The sequence below is a fragment of the Strix aluco genome, chromosome Z (genome assembly GCF_031877795.1).
Source record: "Strix aluco isolate bStrAlu1 chromosome Z, bStrAlu1.hap1, whole genome shotgun sequence".
Classification (NCBI taxonomy): domain Eukaryota; kingdom Metazoa; phylum Chordata; class Aves; order Strigiformes; family Strigidae; genus Strix; species Strix aluco.
Window position 1 is genome coordinate 18,616,675 of NC_133971.1, and position 19,789 is coordinate 18,636,463.

General features: G+C 39.2%; 1 long non-coding RNA gene across 2 annotated transcripts in view; it reads left to right on the forward strand.

The window, feature by feature from the left end:
* Positions 1-1,132: 1,132 nt before the first annotated feature.
* LOC141918177 (uncharacterized) overlaps positions 1,133-19,789 on the forward strand; it is a 31,778-nt gene continuing 13,121 nt past the window's right edge. Inside the window, exons 1-4 of one of the 2 annotated variants that reach the window (XR_012621589.1) lie at positions 1,217-1,262; positions 1,448-1,519; positions 7,811-7,882; positions 7,972-8,035. This is a non-coding gene — a long non-coding RNA (uncharacterized LOC141918177). Of the gene's footprint in view, positions 1,520-7,810; positions 7,883-7,971; positions 8,036-19,789 lie in introns of both variants that reach the window. The other variant, XR_012621588.1, reaches the window with a different exon arrangement.

Consider the following 19,789-nt stretch of genomic DNA (forward strand, 5'->3'; position numbering starts at 1 on the left):
CTCAGAGCCTGGTGGTGGCTTTTATTAGAAGCCTGTTAGCAAAGAAATAGAATTTTCCTATTTGAAACAGACTGGAAACCAATGTCTAACCCTGGAGGGCATATGTGGATTTCTTTTGGAATAGCTTTATAATCTAAATCCTCCATCTGGGTTTACAGTTTACTTGAAACAAAACTCCACCTGTGTGTAGGATTAGTGAAATAATGACTATCAAAATACATTGTGTGGTTTTGTTTTTTTTTGTTTTTTCATTCCACCAAATGGACTGAATAGGTGGTAATGGCATTCCTTTTCTATCATCTGCAACATCTCCATGAACATACAACACCCTTACAACTTCGCCTTGAATTTTCTGTAACATTGTCAATTTATCTAGACATGCATCAGAGAGTGGTTTAGCATGACAGAGATGTTCCCAACCATGACTTTTCAAGTCTAAAATCTAATTTGAATCTCTATCTTGAGACTTTACCTTGAAGCCTTCTTTTTGTGCCCTTTATAGGTCTTTGTTGCTATTCTCTTTCAACTCCTGAGCAGTCACATCTTTACTAACTTCAGAAAAGTTATTGCAGTGCTTGTAGACAGGTGTTTGCTAACACTTTTGCACTAGGATGTATGACCCAAACATAACACAGAATTATTTTTTAATATATTTGGAAAAAAAAAATTAAAATAAAATTTTGATAACTCACATGCTATCTCTTTTACTGTTCCACTCACTCACCCTCCATGGACTGTATAGTGCCTCTCACTGAAAGGATCCTATGTTCCTACCTGTTAGTGATAAGGAGAATGAGCCTAGTAGGGCATATTTCTGTGTCATTTCCATGACAGAAATCTAGATCATCTGTATGTACAAAACCTAGACCAGCGCAATGCTTTAGATCTGTATCTTTAGAGTAGATTTCATTTTACCTAATGCAGTTTCTTGAGTGTCTTCTCAGTCAGCTGAATTGTATGTGACATTACGCAAAGCGCTTTGTTCCCCTCAGGTATGTGTAAGGGACTGTGTTGGACTGTGTTTGTCTCAACATTGCTGCTGCACCACTACCACTTCCTGGCCTCAGCATCCTGTCGCCGTGGAGGAGTACGCTCTGAAGGAGGCGAATTGTCCCTGACAAAACCACGACATCCGCCCAAAACTGAAACCAGATCCTTGGCAGCGCCTACCAAGCTGCACCTGCGCGCAAGCTGGGTGGAGAGGAAATAAGGGTGAGGAAGATGTGCAGAGGCTGAAGGCACTGCGGGTCGATCCCCCGCCGGTACGACCACCGTGAACACCTGGGCATGCATGCATGGAGGACCACGGGGCGGCAAGTATTGCAATGAGCTCCGTGGAAATGAGCAGACTTTTCAGAGAAATCGTGGGGACTGGGGCAATAAAAGGACTGTGTACTCCTCTCTTGGGATCACTCTTGTTCTCCCTCTTGTTATCCTCCCTCCTCAGAGCTTGGAGCTTGAAGCACCATCACCTGCCCCGAGACCAAGCCAACCGTACATCGCTGGATTCGTGGTGGTGGTAATTAATCTTGCTACATGTCTACCGTTCGCTTGCTTAGGGATTCTGACTTTTCCTTTCTTTTTCTCTCTGTCCTGTCGCTGTTATCAGTTGTTATGGAAAATAAAGTTTACAAGGTTGTACGGCATCTGACCTCGTTTGTGTCTTAATCTCGCTCTTGGGATCGTTTAAGAACCCTCCCCGATATTGGATCAGGACAGTATGACACGTTGAGACACATAGAAGAGGTATAGAAAATGGCTAGATTCAAATGCAGAGTTAAGTGCCTAATATTTGCTACACTTTAGCCACACTATAAGTGGCCTACAGTCTAACAGTGCCTACAATTGTATAAATTCATATTTGTTCAAATTTCAATATGAAATCACAGTTTTGAGCACAAAACTCAGCAAACTAGTAAATATGCAAATGTGACTCATCAGTAGTGACTACAGCATGTAGTACAACAAATAAGAAACAAAGGACTGTAGCCTTCAAATAAGAATAATTAATAAATCAAACTGGTTTTATTACCTGTTCTTTCAGCTTCATTTTCATGGTAGTTATATAATTTTTTTTTTTAAATTATCCTAAAAGATACCAGATTGATCATAATTCAGCTCTGGAATCCTAAGAAAGTTGTCAGATTTTAATGAGTGAAGATATGTAGTTTTGTTATTATCAGTCAAGTTAATTTCATTATTTATTTTCTTATTTTCAACAGTCCTATTGAACCTTTCAACTTCCTTCACAGATGAATAAGGACAGGCCAATGAGAAAGACATTAGAATTTCATAAGACCAACTTTCCATTTGCATACTTTAAACTGTACAGAACTCACGATATACCTGTTTGATTTGATCTTTTAGATTTTGGTGATGGAGATTGCAACACCACTATGTTGATGCTAAAATAGTCACTTTAATTTTTATACTTTATTCTGGACAGTCACAGTCAGCAATGTACTTAACTTTAAATATTAGTTTAATTACCTTACTGGATCAGAGATTAGATGGAGGTGTTAACTCTTGGTTCTGGACCAGATATGACATTTTAGAAATGATTGTTCTCATAAGCATACTCTGCATTGTCAAAATGTTCCTATTTTATTATAGCACTTTAAATGTGTCCTTACATCTCAGCAGATTGGCTGGTGTTTTTAGAGTTGTGGACACTCCTTAATGTTTCTCTGAATTGAGCCATTAGTGCTAAATTTCCTTATTTTAAAAATGGATATTGGTGTATTTGACTTGCTATAGAGTGATTAATTTTGACACTTGTATTCCTAATCTTTAATTAATTTAAAAATTTTGGTTAAGGATGATTAATTTCAAGTCATAATCTCTCATTTGCAATTCACCCTATATTTTATATTCTCTTTACAACTTGTTTTCACATGAAAATCAACCTGAACTTTGTTCAGAAAAAGTAATAGTAACATAAGAACATTTCTTAACCCTGTCAGAAAAATAATTACATTATTTCTTTTCTCTGCAAGAAATCGAAGAAAAATACAGAAACTAAAATATAATATGTAAAGAATATGTCAAGGTCAATCAAAAAAGAAAAAAATTTTTCAAGATTTTTCTTTTACCCTGTGTGCATCTCACTTTGGAAAGTCTTGTGTTTGTTTTGCAAATTAGCTTTGGGGAGGAAAAAAAGAAAAAAATAATTTTCACAAACTAACCCTGTTAATGTAGTCAATTTTTATTCTTTAAATGCCCTTTGGCCCGGTCTTCTGAATTACCACACATGAAATTTTCAAGTTCAGAACTAGAAAGAGAGAGAAAAACTTTCCCTGAAATATTGTGTTCCACACTCTCAGGTTCTTTCATGCTCTTTTGGCAATAGAATATTGCACTGTAAGTCACTGTACATCAAATTAAGTTATAAATTCAGAAATAAGTAGCAAAACTGATCCATGTACTTTGTTTTTGAGAAGACCGGACCGCTTCCTAGATATTTAGTTTGACATATATTCAGAATGACAAGGGGAAGTGAAAGGATGGCTATTTCACATCTTTTATGAGTTGTGCCTCTTTAAAGAAGTATTAAGCTGAGTACCAGAAACAGAGATGTGTGCTTTCTTTTTCAAAATTAGTTTACCATTTTTCATATTAAGTGCAGAGGCATGAATGATTGGCCAATTGTTATTCAATGAATATGCCAAAATAATTAGCCTGGGATGGTGAGCTATTAATTTTGAAATAAATGCTCTTTTTGAAATAACTTTTTTTTTTTCTTTTTTTTGCAAGGGAATTTAATAATGGACTTTAAGTGGATTGTCAATATTTTGAATCTTTTTAATGAGCTCTGTTAAAAGCCAGGAAGCATATTTAATATTTGGATACCAGAGAATTTAATTTTAAGAGTAGCTTAGGCTCAGTAGCACTTTATTACTGTGCAAGGATTATCCTTGGCCTGTATAAAGGCAACCTTAGCATTTGCATTTACTCAAATACAAGAAACAATGTTCAAAACAAATCCTTCCTGGTGATACTGTCTCCTTTTCAGGCTTTAAGTCTTGTTTGGTAGCAGAACAAAATTACTGACAGATGTCTAAGGTAATGTCTTAGAAAAAGTGCCAAAATACCCTAATTGGTAGTGTGCATTTGGCTAAGTATCCCCCAGTGCACTTGATACCAACACCACTGTTTGTATGACAGTTCATTTACATCACTTGCATATTAGCAGTACCATTAAGGCTCCAATTACCAATACACACTCTCTTAAAATTCTCAATGGGTAAGCTACTCAACTTTACAAGTATCACCCTATTCTCATCCCAATTTAAAAATGTTTCACCCCAACTGATTATGTAATCTAGTGCTATATTGTTTTATTAGCTAATTAATAAAAAGTGTTCGTCTATGTCAAAGTTATGGGTGTAGCCTTTTCTTGTTTCTCTGATGTTACCTGGGAACATCATGAGTCAACTATGCTGTTTTGGGGGCCAAATTCCTTGATGTTTGTGGTGTTTCCTTTACCAGAAACTTTGAAATGATCAGAGATCCCCCCAGCTCTTCTGGTAGGGATATGAAACATTCTGAGCACATGTTTATACTGCCTTAAATATTGTGCAGTCATTGACATTTGTGTAAATGAGCACAAAGTATTCCCAAATTGGAAAGACAGTTTCACATAAATTTTTCATAGATATAAAAAGCTATCCAGTGGGCAAGACTTTGGCTGCTAAAAGCTAGCTTATGTTTGCTTTCAAGGCTGTGTTTAACTCCACTGTTTACTGTAAAGCATGCTTTTTACTCTCCTTAATGCTGATGTGGAAGTGTTTGCATTACTAATGTATGACCTGATACTTTGGAGATTCAAATAATTAGTGAAAGCAATCTGCTTGTCCATGGCAGGCAAAAACTCACCTTGACAATAACAGGAGGATTCTCTCTCCCTGTTCCCATCATTTGATGCCACAGATCAGGCTGACCCCTACTAGCACAACAAGTCTGTCTGATGATGTTTAGGCATTAAGTCAGTGCAAAGCCAATTAACCCACCCTGGCTGGGAGGAAGGCATTGTGGACAGCTGGAATTTGCAACACAATAAGCATGTATGCTGGTGTTCAGTTCGTAGAGGCTATAGATCAGAATTAGATCAGAGTATGGTGGTATACATCCTCTGTAGGGCTGTAGCTGTGCCTACCAGAGAAGCTGCTCTCCAGGGCTTGTTTCTGATCTCCTTCCCTTGGTTGGCTCCCCTCTGTGAGACTTTACTGGGATTCTCCTTCAAGAAGTACCAACCCCTTTGTCAGTGTGAACACTCACCTCTACCCATCAACACATGTAGGCAAAGTTTTTGTTTTGCTGTGCTGTTTTTCAGTCTGACCTGGGTGAGTTAGATCACTCTGAATTTAAAAGGCCAGGGAAAGCTCCTTTGAGTGGCAGAAGCAGGGAAGCTCTTGGGTTGTTTGCTCCAGTTACCAGCAATAACTTCCTTAAGCTAGCACAGCTGTAACCAAAGGAGAAGATACATCTGTAGCTTAACAAAAATGCAACTTTAAACAAGCATAACTTCTTCCAGGGTAGATGTACCTAAACACATTTGAACCTCTGAGTGCGTGAGAGTATGAAGATCATTGCTTTAATAGAATAACCACCTGCAACTTGTGCTTTGTTTTCACAAAACACACAGTGACATTAGTCTGAAGCACTTGAGTAATCCTGCTGAAATCAAGAGCTCTTCTCACTTTAAACAATTTGTTTAAGCTTCCATTTAATGTAATTTTTCAGAGAATAAAATAAACAGAAAAGCATAATCATAGATGTAATACATGCTTCAGTTTGTATAATCCTAAATCTCATGATGCTATGCCCAAATGGTTTAATTAGATCCTACAGCAAGAGCATTATTTAGAAAAAAATCAGCAACCAACAAGTGCATATTATTACTAATATACTTCAGAGGATTATTTATATAACTGCAAGTCTCTGAATGATGGAAAAGAAAAAAATCTTTATTAACAAACTTTAACTATGAGAACTGAAATTGACAATTATTATTTTAGGTCCAAAATATCTCCAATACTTTACTTTCTTAAAGATTTCTGTATATATTGTTGCCTCTCTTCCTGTCGCTGTGCACTTCTGAGGTGAGTCATTAAAAGAAATCTTTAGGAAATTAAATCCTTAACACCACTGTTTGCTTTTAACCTTTCCTTTTCAAAATGCATCTGTGGAATGACTATTCAAAGTGATGTTGAAATTTGGGGTTCTGGTTTTACTTTAATACCATTGGTAGCTGGAGAGCAAGTGGCCTTTTCTCCTGCTAGGTAGAGTGAAGTTATAATGCACTCACAGTCACAGTGTTTGAACTATTTTAGCTACATTATAAATTGGTTTTTCCTATGTTCATACATACACATCTATAGAAGCTGAAATACTTAACCTTGTCTCTATGTAAGTCACCAAATATAACGATGCTGCTCGGTTTTGAATAATTTCTGGAGAAGAAGTCAGTGTTCATCTTGTGATATTATCAGGAATAAGGTCTCTCTGTGAGACACTGAGACCTGTGCTGCAGTGGAAGGCTTGCATAAGTTTGGAAATCCTTGAACTCCAACAGGTGTGGTATGAGCCTGTGACTCTCTTTGCAAGAAAAAGCCAAAACTTTATGGACAGTGCTTGGCTCCTATTTCTCAGGATTTCTGTGACTACAGCTGGGCCTTAGTTAAGCTGAAATGCCAAATAAACTTCACAAGTCATTTATCAGGTAACTATGTCCTGACCTTAAAAAGGAAGTCCCAGTGATCTACAGTCTAATGGGCCCTTCTGTTATCTCACCTTTTTGCTTCAGTAACTCCCCTGTTCAAAAGACTGATGGCGCATGCCTGAACACGCTAACCAAAAGTAAAAAATAGTGACCTTACCTTTCTGCTTTAGTCTACTGCTATTAAAGAAAAGCTCAGAACCCAAGGCTTCATTAATGATTTTGGCACTGCAAAGCTCATTAGTTAAATGTAGATTTGTAAAACCAAGCCCATAACTAGAGACTCTGTGAACTGTGGTGCTAATTATGAACTGAAAAGTCTCTGGATTTAAATAAAGACTGTGAGTTTTGCCTTAACCTGACTGTGAGAGGAAAAAAGAACAAAACCCAAACTCTTTATTAATGAAGAACACTGTAATAGTTTGATAATATATCTTCATTGTCCAGAGGTCTCTAGCTCTGTAATACTATTATGAATCTCTTGTTTTGAAAATGCTGGTATTTGCTGCAGTAATTCATTCCAGATCTGTGCTTGAATAAACAGCTGATATCTGTCCCTCATTGTGGTATACGTTTAAAATTAAGTTTATGGGTCCTGAGATGGGATTCATTGCGGATGAGAGGTGACAGGTGTAACAATAGAAAATAGTTTTCTTTGTTAAATATGTCTTTTTTGAAGAAGGCAAGCTTTACTTGGAGACAGCAAATGTCATCTTTGACGTTAAGCTACATAAAGGTGCACATTTCACTCCTTCAAGTGTCTTGTGATGAATTTCAAAAGAAATAATGTCCACATTCCAATTCTGAGACCAGTGTTTTTAAGATATTTTATCCTTTTTTTTTCCTTCCCTTTTTTTTTACCCAGAGAAAGTGCAAAAGTCTTTCTGAAACAACTACAAGACTTACCTCATTCCAAAGTGGTAAATTTTTGCTACCAGAGTGAACGGAGACAGCATAGTCTAACTGTGATTTAAAACATGCAGAATATAAAGCAGCTAATTTCTTTAGAAAGATGACAGCTTTCTCATGGAACAACACATATTGGTGTGTTTAGTGCAAATTGGTTGCTTTTTTTTTATTTTTATTTTTCAGAGTTAACGAACACTGTGTATGTTGCCAAGGCTTCTCTCCTTTACTTCTCCTTACTATCAATCCAGTCTCATGGTAAGTGCAAGGGCCAATTGAAGGATCAGTGATAGATTTTACCCTCATGTGCTATGACTGACACTAACTTCTCATATTTCATTTATCAGGAAAGCTATCCAGTGCTGCTCTCTTGCTGGTACTTATTCTTGCTGTACCGTGTACTGAAAATAGGTAAGACATGGGAAAATCTTCTATCTTATCTCTTTTAAGATTTTATAGTCTACTAGCAAGCATTTTCTCAACTGAGTTACCATATGTGATTAGCCAAGAAAACATCCTTCAGTTTTTGTGACAGAGATTATATGCACTCCCTTTTTTAAACTGATGTGCTGATCAGAGAACATTTGCTTTATAAGGAAAGCTATATTGCTGAAAGACAAGTGGAGCATCTTTAAATACCTGGATTTTCAGCTGTCCACAGCCAAAAATCTGAAGAGATTACCTTGAAAGAGCACAAACAAAAATAAACAGGAGAAACTTGAGGTCTAAATGTCTGTCCACAGTTATGTAGTGAGCACAGGATCTTTCAAAGACCCTCATGGCTCACTGGCAGCCAGCTCACATACACATACTTTCATATGTATTAGAGTCTCGAGAAGGAGTTTTTAGAAATGACTCAGTATTCGATTATAACTTAAATTATGGGAGGATGACTATATGTGTAAATATTGCGAGGTTGTCAAGATATGAGTTAGAAAAAAAGATCTATGAAGATTAAGGACACACAGATTTTGCACATGTATTGACTTCACCTGCCTTAGCATTTTTTTTTCCCAGTTTTCAGTGTTCCTGAGCATCATTAAATAACTCCTTCTATAGTCCTAGACACATGAAAAAGAAATTATTTAGAGTATTTTTCTCTAAAAATATGGCTTAGACTAGAAAACAAAGTAAAATTAAACTATTTCAGAAACTTCTCTTTCCATAAAAGTAATTTTTTTAAAACAAAAAAAATTGCCACAATGTATTCATTTCACGCTTCATCTTTTTCAAATTGTCAAGAAAATTCAATCAAATAATCATATGAAAATGCATTTTATGTTGATGAAAAAAATGAAAGCTTCATCCAGCTTTGTCCATAGTGTTTTTCTTCTGTCTTTTATTCATGGGAAAGTCGGTCAGATTAGGATTTTGCACTGTAATTTAAGGCAAACTAGGCAGCTGCTGCCCACAAGTATTTCCATGAAACAACTTGGTAAAATCCAGTCTGCCTTAACCTGGCACTAAACACCTTCCCTCAACCCAATTTGCATGTATTCCTTCCAATCACTACAGCAGCTCTAATCCCTAAGAAACCAAGACTAGCAAGAAATGGGGCAGAAGCGTTACTGAAGTCCTGACACTGAATAAGAAGACAAGCTAAGAGGTGAGGATAGACATTTTTATGGACAGAAAAATGAAATGACAGTAATAGAAGTCATGGATCCTTTTGCTGCAGAGATCGTGAAGTACAGTCTACATCTAGACTGGTTCTGTGTATGCACATTATTATTTGAGTTCAAGTGTATCTTGCTACTGTTCAGTTTAACAGATTTAGTTAAGTGGGTACAATGTGTGATATTGTTTTTTCTTGAACAGAAGAGACCAAACATGGAGGTCCTCCTACATTAAATAGCTGCATGATTTTTCCATTTTCAAGCCTACTCCATGAATTATCAGAATTAACTCATGGGATGTAGTTTGATTCTCAAATACTACCTTCCCATATGTCTGCCAGATGACACTTGGCCAACTCAAAATCTATGCTGCCTAGTTCTCCTAGTTTAAACAGGAAATTATTACATCTGTATATTCAGTGAATGTCCTGATGGTTGTCACTTAAAGTCATTTCACAGCTGAAAAAAAGAAGCTTGTAAGAGAATGAATTAACAATGGATCTGGAAAAAGAACCAAAAAGCCATTAGCTCTAACTTCCCAGCCATGGTCTCACAGAGGCTGTGCATCTCTCCCTAGGCTCCAGTTTGGTGTAGGTACATGGGTATAGATCATAAATCTGTGGTGCAACTGTGCTGGAGAGGCTCCCATGTAGCAGTGATATGTATAAAATAAGCACATCTACACCTTACATGGAGTGAGCGAGTGGCTGTATGGTGCTTAGTTGTTGACTGGGGTTAAACCATGACACCGTTCTTCAATTGATGCTGGGCTCTTTCTTCTGGTGCTTGGATGGTTCTGTCTGACAGGAGTAAGTCTGGAAGGACTGATGTTGTCTATACCATGTCTTTCTTTACTCATGGTTAGCTGTGAACTCTGAACAACCTGTGATGCATTCAGTGGTGGACAAAGTGCTTTTGTACTAAGTGACAATTAATTATTCATTTCAAATACAGGGACGCAGCCTGCACTAGGGCGCAATCTGCACATCCCACTTAGCATTTTAAAACTACATAGCAAATAGCACAATTACAGTTATATCTGTGGAGCATTACTACATTAGGAAGACTGCAAACATTTGCTAGTTGTTTCAAACAGAAAATGTTGGAACTTAGAAAATAAATGTTTAATGTAATTTAAAATACCGAAAACAATCTACTTGGGGTGGAGCAGGGAGAAAGCTAAATACAGTACAACGGGAAAGCATTTCAAATTCTGGGAGAATGTATACTGAATATATCTGATACTCCAGTTGATGGATTAAAGCTTTGTATGCCTGTGAGTGTATGGACCAGATATTAAAAACAATTGGGTCCCTTTGTTCCTGGCCATTCCTCCTGAGAAACATCAAGAAAGCCTAACTTTTTTATTATTACATTTCTAGTTTATTTGTGTGTGTTGATATTACCTGAAAGTCAATCCAGGCTCTAGTAGGAAGGTGATGGCTGTCATTTTCTTTATGGAAAGGTCTTCTAAGTTGTCAGCACTGTGTGACCTCTTAAGGTAAAGAAAGGCTGCCTGCCTCACTTAGCACCCTTTTTCTCTCAAGGAATTTCTGGGAATCTGCAAAAGAGATGTCTATGTTCTGTGCTGAGTTTCTTTACTTCTCTTTCTTTTGTACAGAGTGAAATTTCTTTTGAAAGTGTGTAGGGAGCAATAGGAAAAGCTAATAAGAGCACAAATTTAAGGCAGAGTAAGCTAAATTAATCATGACTTGGCCACCTAGGCACAACTGACATAACCAATTAATTCACTTGTAAACCACAATGTTTAGAGTTAAAAGCCCCTTTTGGTTTTGGAATGATTATTCCTGGGATACTTCTCACTATACTTTTGAATCTGGCTCACACATTTTTCAACCTATGTGTTCCCATGAAATCTGCATTATATTCAAAGCACAAAGGAAAAAAAAAAAAAATCTACCTTTATTTTGCTTCCAAGAACACACTGAAGGTAATGAAACCACTAAAAAAAATGATCATGACACAGGCAACAGGGGAGAAGAGATTAACTGGACATATTGTGGATTGTGAATTGAAAAATTACTTGAGCAAATACTGATTTTTGAGTCCTAACAGAACTAAATCTAGTGAAATAAATTTGCTAAGAAAGTCCACACATCACCACTTTATTCTTTCTTGGTGCTGGAAGGGTTTAAATAGTTTATCAAGTGGCAAAACTCAGGATTTCACTAGAGTGAGTTCTTTTAAGTTTAAGGTATTGATTGGATTTGTAGATGCTAGCATTTGTGGATGTAAAGCTATGACATCAAAGGAAAAAGTCCTTAGGTCTCCATTCATGTTGTTCAGAAGTTAGTGAACATTAGGGGAATTACATAGAGGAGATTTACATTTTGACATATTAGTGCTGTGGTGGACGATTTTCTTGCTCTTGCTATAAAAATGATATATCAGTAAATAAAAGAAGTGAACCTTAATTTTTCTGACTCCCTGTTTAATGATCAACTCTTTCTTAAAGGCAGTCACTTCTTAAGTTATGAACCAGATCCACAGCTGGTTTAAATCATTGCAGCTCGTCTGAATAGAACCCAGTGTTTAAATAGACCTGTGGTCATTGCTACCAGCTGAGGGTCTGTTGCTATAGAGGAGCAAAAGGATTCAAGATTTTTTTTCCAAAATTATCCTAATCTCAGTTAAAACATTATCTTTGCTAGCAGATAAAAAGAACCATCAGCAGTGTATTAACAATCTAATGTTATTGTTGTTGACAGCCCTCAGCAAAGGGTCATTTGCATGTGCTAATGAAAAAGAATATCATTACTGTATAGGAAGAAGCATGTAAATGTAGTTCCTGAGGTTTAAGGTGTTATAATGAATTTTCCAGGTAATATGTGATGAGAGAGAGGTCGACTCTCATTCATCATGGAAGCAGTTTTTACTGCAAATCTCCACAACCGTGGTATAAATTTATTCCTGTAGCATGCTGTGTGGTATAAAACTGGTATCTTCCTCTGAGATTCAGCACAAAAGATAGCTCAGAGGGAATTAGGTCTCTGAAGGCTCAGTGGTCCCAGTCAAAGGCTTTGACTAGACTATAAAGGGATCATCTTCCACTAATGAGTCATGTTTTACACCTATTGGGAAGAGGGGTTCCTGGGTCAGCTCACTTTCTTTGGATCACAGTGAAAAACTACATGGGAGCTGGGATTTGCGCTCTGGGGTTGTGCGAGTCACAGCCCTCTCTCCCAGGACCTCCCTCTCCCCCCCATGATGGACTGTTCACCTTCACTTTTCCTTCTTTTTAAAAAAAATGAGAAAGCTGTTGAGGCTTTCAGCCATCTCTTCCAGCCCTGAGATTGCAACGTTGGGCACACAACACAATTCCCAGTCTTTTGCTGGGCAGCTTGCAAAGCCAGATATACAGCTTCCCAAAGCATGACAATTTTTTGTTTGACCTCTCTAGAGATTTGCATTAAGCTGATTTCCAACTTCAGCAGAAACCTTCAGTGCTATCTCTGAAACCCTGCAGATATTCACTTAACACCTTAGAAGTGCAATAACACTAACGCTTACCAAGGCTGATAGAATGATCTTTGAGTGCTCCATGAACGCACTGCATCTGCCATGACTCAGAATAACCATTTTACCAAAGGGGAAACTGCTCCTGGAAAAGGTTCAGGCAGAAAAATGGAGCAGTGGCAGTACTAATGTATTTGAGCCCCTTTCTGGATCCTCACTACACAAGGGAGATTGCTCGATACCTACAATTCTTTAGCAATGGGCAGCTCTGTTCCTCTACTATACCTGTGTTGAAAGGTATATGTTTTATTATAGTTTCCCACTGATGCTTCAATGCAGCAAAATCCTGTAATGCTTGTGTTAATCCATTTACACGTCTTGACTGCAGAATTTCCAAGAGCCTCAAGAGAACAAAGGCAGAGACATTAAATGTAAGGGAAAAACATCAATCTTTTTTTCTTACCAAAGCACAGATAAAGAAAAAAAGGTGTGAAAAAATGGTTTGTTACCACATGTACCTTCAAACGTTTTAGGTAGTTTCCAGGGACTGTGATGTGAATGTCATCAGTTTTAGACAAGAGCTAGCAGGGCACAAGAAAACTCAAAAACTCTGATAGCAACAAATGTAGTATTTATTAGAATGAATTTCAACTCCAGATAACTGTAGGACTGAGTCATGTTCACAGACATTAGCCCCTTGTTCTCTGTGAACAGTGATGTCTTTACACAACTTTTTCCCTCATTCACAGAAATGAATGAAAAGAGAATGATCACTTGCAATTGTGGAAAAAAACCCCAGATGCAGAATGATAACTTTCTTTCTTCTTAGTTTCTTATTCAAGAAAAATATTTTTATCAGATTATGGTAGAGTAAAATGGACAGAACAGTGCCAGGTGACTGTAGTGACAAAGCATAAAACTGCAAGTAATGAACAGTCTAAGAAAACTGTCTGCAATCTATGTCCTGAAAATTATTTTTCTAGGATAGTCTCATACTTCATCTAAAAAGAGCTTTCTTTCATATGGTTTCTCATGGAGCTGGTAGAACCAGCTGTGTATACCTGACAGTACTCTTCAAAGCAAAGAGAAAATTCTTGAAAGAAAAAACTTTGTGTTTGTGGAACTAATGGCACATTCAAACAGTGTTATAATATGGAGAGATAAAGTATTGTGTATGGATTTTGTATGCAGAACTTTGAGTTGTACCAGGAGAGATGGAAGCAAACATAGATTCACCTTACACTGTTCAGCAAGATCCACAGAAAGTATCTTGAGAAGTGTCATGGTTTAAACCCTGCTGGCAGCCAAACACCATGCAGCTGCTCACTCACTCTCCCCCACCCGGGGGATAAAGAAGTAAATTGGAGGTGTAAAGGGAGAGTTGTAGGTTGAGATAAAAAGTTTCATAATTGAAATAAACAATAAGAGAAAGTACAAGCGGGTAATGCACAATGCGACTGCTCACCACCTGCTGACTGATACCCAGCCCATTCCTGGCTAGTGATCCCAAAATACCAAGATCCGGCAATTGAAATCCCAGAAGCAAGAGAGAACCCCCTCCTTCCCGGCCAACCCTCCTCTATATACTGAGCATGATGTTACATCATATGGAATATTCCATTGACCAATTTGGGTCCAGTGCTCTGGCCGTGCTTCCTCCCAGCTTCTTGTACACCTGCACAAGGGCAGGACATGGGGAGTTGGAGAGTCCTTGATCTCTCAGCAGCATCTGAAAACATCAGTGTGTTATCAGCATTCTTCTCGTACCAAATCACATACTGAATCCAAAACATGGCACTATTCTAGCTACTAAGAAGAAAAAATAACTCTATCCCAGCCAAAACCAGGACAAAGAGGATATAGTTGAGATATGGTATACTCTTAGAGTTGTGATTTTTAACAGAAGCAGGCAGAAAATGTAGCAGCTTTATCATACAAAAAGGAGTCAGAAAATCTGCTGAGAGCAGTGTATGTGTGCTTAGTGATGGTGATGCACCACCAGTCATGGTCCCCAGCATCTACTGGAGAAACTACCTTGCCACATCAGAGGCATCAACTTGGATGGGGCTTTCAAGGCAGGATGCAGGTCTCTAGGTGAGGGGCTGAAGGCAGTACAGCAGCATGGACCCTCACTGAGGCCAGGGTGGGAGTGATGGTGCGCTTGTGTGCAGGGGGTGTGTGCTGGTGGAGGATCTCTATTGCCAAGCAAAGCTGCTGCAGGAAAAGGTCAGCAGGATCCACAGTCTCAGATCCAGTGAGAAGAAGCTCAACTGGGTCATCTCCAAACACGAGCAGAACCATTCAGCTGTCCAAAAGGAGACACAGGCAGTCAGTGATTATTAAGCAGGGAAATGAAGAGTCTTTCAATGGTAAAGGTTGGGGGGTGGCAACTTCTTGTACCAGCAGGAGTATTCCTACTACACATCTGGTAGGGTGTTCTGACAACAGTGGAGGGGCTAGAAGCTGTGACCAATGAAGCAAGTACAGCAGCAGAGCCTAAGCACAGCAGCAGCATCAGTAGGAAGTGGTGTTTATAGGTGGAGACTCTCTGCCACAGAGATGTGTGCCCCATCTGCTGACCTGACCTGCTGTCGAGTGAGGGCTGCTCCTTGACAGGGACTTGGGCATTGTGGAGAGACTGCTGGTGCTTGTCCAGTCCTTGGGCTAGGCTGCGTTGTCCCTCATAGCCACCAGTGATGCTGCCAAAGAGACATAGAGCGTTCCAGCAGTGACAGTGTGGCTCAGAGGATGAGAGTCAAGGGCCCAGGGGCCCAGAAGATGTCTCCTCAGTCCTGCTTGTAAGGGGGAAGGGCCTGAAGAGGAGTAGATATACCCTGCAGGTAAACAAGGGGTTTGCTCATGTTCAACTTGGTGTCCACTAGGACCCACAGGTCCTTTTTTTCAAAAGTGCTTTCTAGCTGGATGACACCCAGCGTATGAATATACCTGTGGTTATTCCTTGCCAGGTGGAGGACTTTGCTCTTGCCCTTGTGAAATATCATGAGGTTCCTGTGGGCCCATTTCTTCAGCCTGTTGAAGTCTCTCTATGCTCTGTATCTTCACCAAGATGATTAATGAAGATGTTAAGCAGGAACGTAGTCAGTACTGACCCCTGGGATCCACCACTAGTTACTGGCCTCCAACTAGATGCTGTACACCACCCTCTGGGCCTGTGCATTCAACCAGTTTTCAACCCTGCTCACTGTGGATTGAAGTGAGCTCAAGAAGAGTGAGCTTTTCATGGAGTCTTTTGCTACGAGCATATTGGCAATGGAGGAATTTTTGGAGAACCTGCCATTCAAGGCGATGCACAGCAATGTTAACAATGCTTTTCCACTCGGTAGGAGAGCAAATATAGACCACAGAGTCCTTGGTTGTGGGAAATGACTCCCTCTCCAGTATATTGAGTTCAGCAAGGGACTAACCAGTGACAGCAAGCTGCTGGGTCCGTTCGAATTTCCAGATTTGCAGTGTAAATCACATGACAACCGACTTTCTGCTTCCAACCAGTCTGCAGAAAAAATGTAGCAGATAGAAGCATGCATCACATTTCTTGAATGGGAAGAAGAGAGCTTCCCTATCCCTAATCCCTCTCTTTCTCTTTCACACCCATACTTCAGAAACTTTTTCCAGAATATGCGAAAGGCTTTAATCTTTCCTGAACTGGTCCACTTACTTCTGATGGACCAAATACCTGCAAAATACCTGCAGCTATGCAACATGGGCTCTTCTATTCTGGTGCCTGGGGATGAGCAACAAGGGCCGCGTGGTCATAATCCATTGCTTCATGACATCACAATAGTCTGATTCCCCAGGCACCTATGGCACTGAGAAAGCCCAGCTCTAACACAGGGCTGATGAGGACCTGGTGCCCCCGGTCTGTGTGTGCTGGGCAATGGCTGCTCATCCCCAGGGTCAGTGCCTGCTGGGAGCAACGAGTGTGAGATTTTGGAAGAGGGTGGAGGCCACATGTTTTTCCTGTTGAGTCTCCTTCTGGCCTGGGAGTTCCTGGGCAGCAGCTATTGGCAGTGCCTTCCTGGGACAGGACAAAAGATGTACCCCTTTGCCCAGTTCCTCCACTGGTGGTCGTTACTGGGCAGACACAGGATCAGTGAGGAGCGATGCTTGAGCACTTATAAAGAGGTGGCAAAGTAAATTCATCCTTTTAAAATTGCTGTTGTCCATTTGACCTGGGCATACACCTGTCCCCATCTCCTACCCATCTAGTGGATCAGGAAGCGCGCATCATTTTATTTTATTTTATTTTATTTTTTTTGCGTGGTTTGAAAGCATCTTTCTTAATGAGAGAAAGAAATAGTCACATCACAGGCCTGACTCTGATGATGGCTACCCAGACAGCTGAAGTGTGTTCTGGAAGAACTGGGGAGGAAGAATAAAGAGCTAGGAGTGGGAACTTCATAAACAAATCTGTTGTTTAAAGAATAATGAGTAACAAATGCCTTCAATGTAACAAAAACCCAAATATTATTCTCTAAAGTTTTATGAATAATTTGGTTTGGTAGTTGAATGTAAATGCTTGTCACAGAAATAGAAAATAAAATATATGACATTGTTTGACATGGAGTATTTAATTTACCACTGAAGTAAAATCTTAAAATTTAGGGACATGTAAAAAAAAACCAAAGGAAATGAAGTTTAGGATCAAAAAGGACACTAGGCAATAAAGCAGTCATATCTTAGAATTTTTTTTTACATGAGTCAATTCAGAGAAGTCATGCTAAACATAAGTTGTGGGGATCAAATTTTACTTTTCACCACAAAATCACTATAATTATGCTTTGTCCCTTAAGTAAGCTTCATTTTGCATTGTACCGGGTCTGGCTGAGCCGGAATTGGTTTTCCCCTGTAGCAGCCCTCATGGTGCTGTGTTTTATGTTGGGAGCTGGCAGGGTGTTGATAGCACACTGGTGTTGTGGCTACTGCTGAGTAGTGCTTACACAGCACCAAGGCTCTTTCTGACATTTCCCCCCCGCCACAGTGGGACGGGGTGGGCAAGATCTTGGGAGGGGACACAACCAGGACAGCTGACCCGAACTGACCAAAGGGATATTCCAGACCATATGACGTCTGCTCAGTATAAAGCTGGGAGAAAGGAGGAAGGGGGTGGGGTCACCCTTGGTCCTCCGAGGCAACCACTACGCGTATGGGAGCCCTGCTTCCTGAGAAGGCCCGACATCGCCTGTTCATGGGAAGTAGAGAATACATCTGTTTTCTTTTTTTTTGCTTCCGCGCGCGGACCTTTGCTTCGCTTTGCTTATATTAAAACTGCTGTTGTTTTACCCACAAGGGTTGTTTGTTTTTTTTTTTCTATCTTATTTTCTTTCCCCTCTTTGCCCTATTGAGAAAGAAAGATGAAGGGGGGGGAAGTGATAGAGCGACTTGGTGGGTACCTGGCATTTAGCCAAGGTCAAACCACCACATCCATTTACTTAAAAAGCTGCCTTTTCAGCTAGTATTTATACATCAAATTTTAATCAGCATAAATTCTGGGAGATTCAAAGTGCAACACTGTTTTTTGTGACTAGTTTCCGCCTCTGGAAAAGTCATGTTTGGCTTCCTTGACAACATGATGGGCATACACACACAAAAAATTGTGGGATATCTAGCTATATCTTCAGAATCCTTCTTAATTTTATAGAATAAAGGAATTTTATGCAGTTTTGCAAGGGAAGCACTGGGGGATTAAACAGAAGGTCGTTTTTTTCACAGTTTGTTTCTATTTCTTCTCTCCTAGGTCCTTACATACCCACCACCTTTCTAGACACATTCCTCAAGTGTTTTTCCTTCAGCAGAAAATCTGAGTTTTACAGACAAAACAATTTTGAGAATCTAGGGGTTTGCATTTTTGTAAACGAACAGGCTTTTGGAACAGTGCTTTCATTTTAGTAACTTGTTTAACATTTTGAAAGTGAGTAGGCTTTGCAAGTTAAGAGTTAGTGTGTGTGTACATAGATATATCTGTCTATATATGTATGTATACATGAAGGCCTCCATCTTTCTCCTTTCATCCAATTCTGTAAACTAAAAAGCAATAAGAAGAATGTGAGAAGAGAAAGTTAAAAATCCTACAGTAACTGCCATAAAAATATTAATCTAAAATAATGGTGTTCAAACAATAGAAGGTAACGCATCATTTCTAAAGCAATCTTAAGTAAAATCAGTGTAGCTAGTCATGTATAACAAAGGCCTGACACCTTACACAACAAAGGACATAACTAAGATGTCACAGTTAATGACTATCAGAAATGGGAACTGATGTAAGATGCCTGCCCCTAAATCTATTAGCACCTGAATAAATGCTCTAAGAATTTCTCAATAGGCAGGAAGCCTTTACAGGCTTCTGCTGATACATGTGTGTCTGGGACAGGAAGAAGGCTCAGCTAAGAAACATTTCTCATCTTTTGCCCAACCCCAGACAATAACAGTATGTGGAAAAGGTAGTACAACGAAGGGATGAAGAAAACTAGCATCCATCTCATATCTGTTTCTCACATTTTCAACTAGCTCTTTGCCTACTAGAGATTTCATGTCCAGATAGTAAACCCTATCTATGCCTGTGCTGTCCTTTGGCACACACAGTTATAGTTTTAGAGGTACTTTGCAAGCTGGCTCATGAATAGCTACCCAGGCTGGTCAACAGGAGACAGATTGATTCCTGTGTTAAATGGTACATCAGGTTTTGTGTGGTTGCAGGTTTTGGGCTTTCTGAAATGAGTTTACCATTCATGCACTGTTGGTAGTTGCCTATGTGCATAAAGAAAATGGTAGAAAAAAATGTAGGTGAACGGAGCCAATCCATCCAATGAATGGGATTTGTCAGACATGCTAAGCATGAAATGCACGCTGTTATGTGTATTTTACACTGCCATTTGGTGATCAGACAGCAGGAAATAGTAGTAGAACAGGAAAATGGTATTACATACAAAATAGAGAAATGTTTGTCTCCACTTTCTGAACAGGGACAGTTCCAGGAGAAACAGAGGAATCAAGATCTTAATGGTGGCCACTGAACAGAACTGTGCTGATGTTAAACATTTTAATATTCACATTC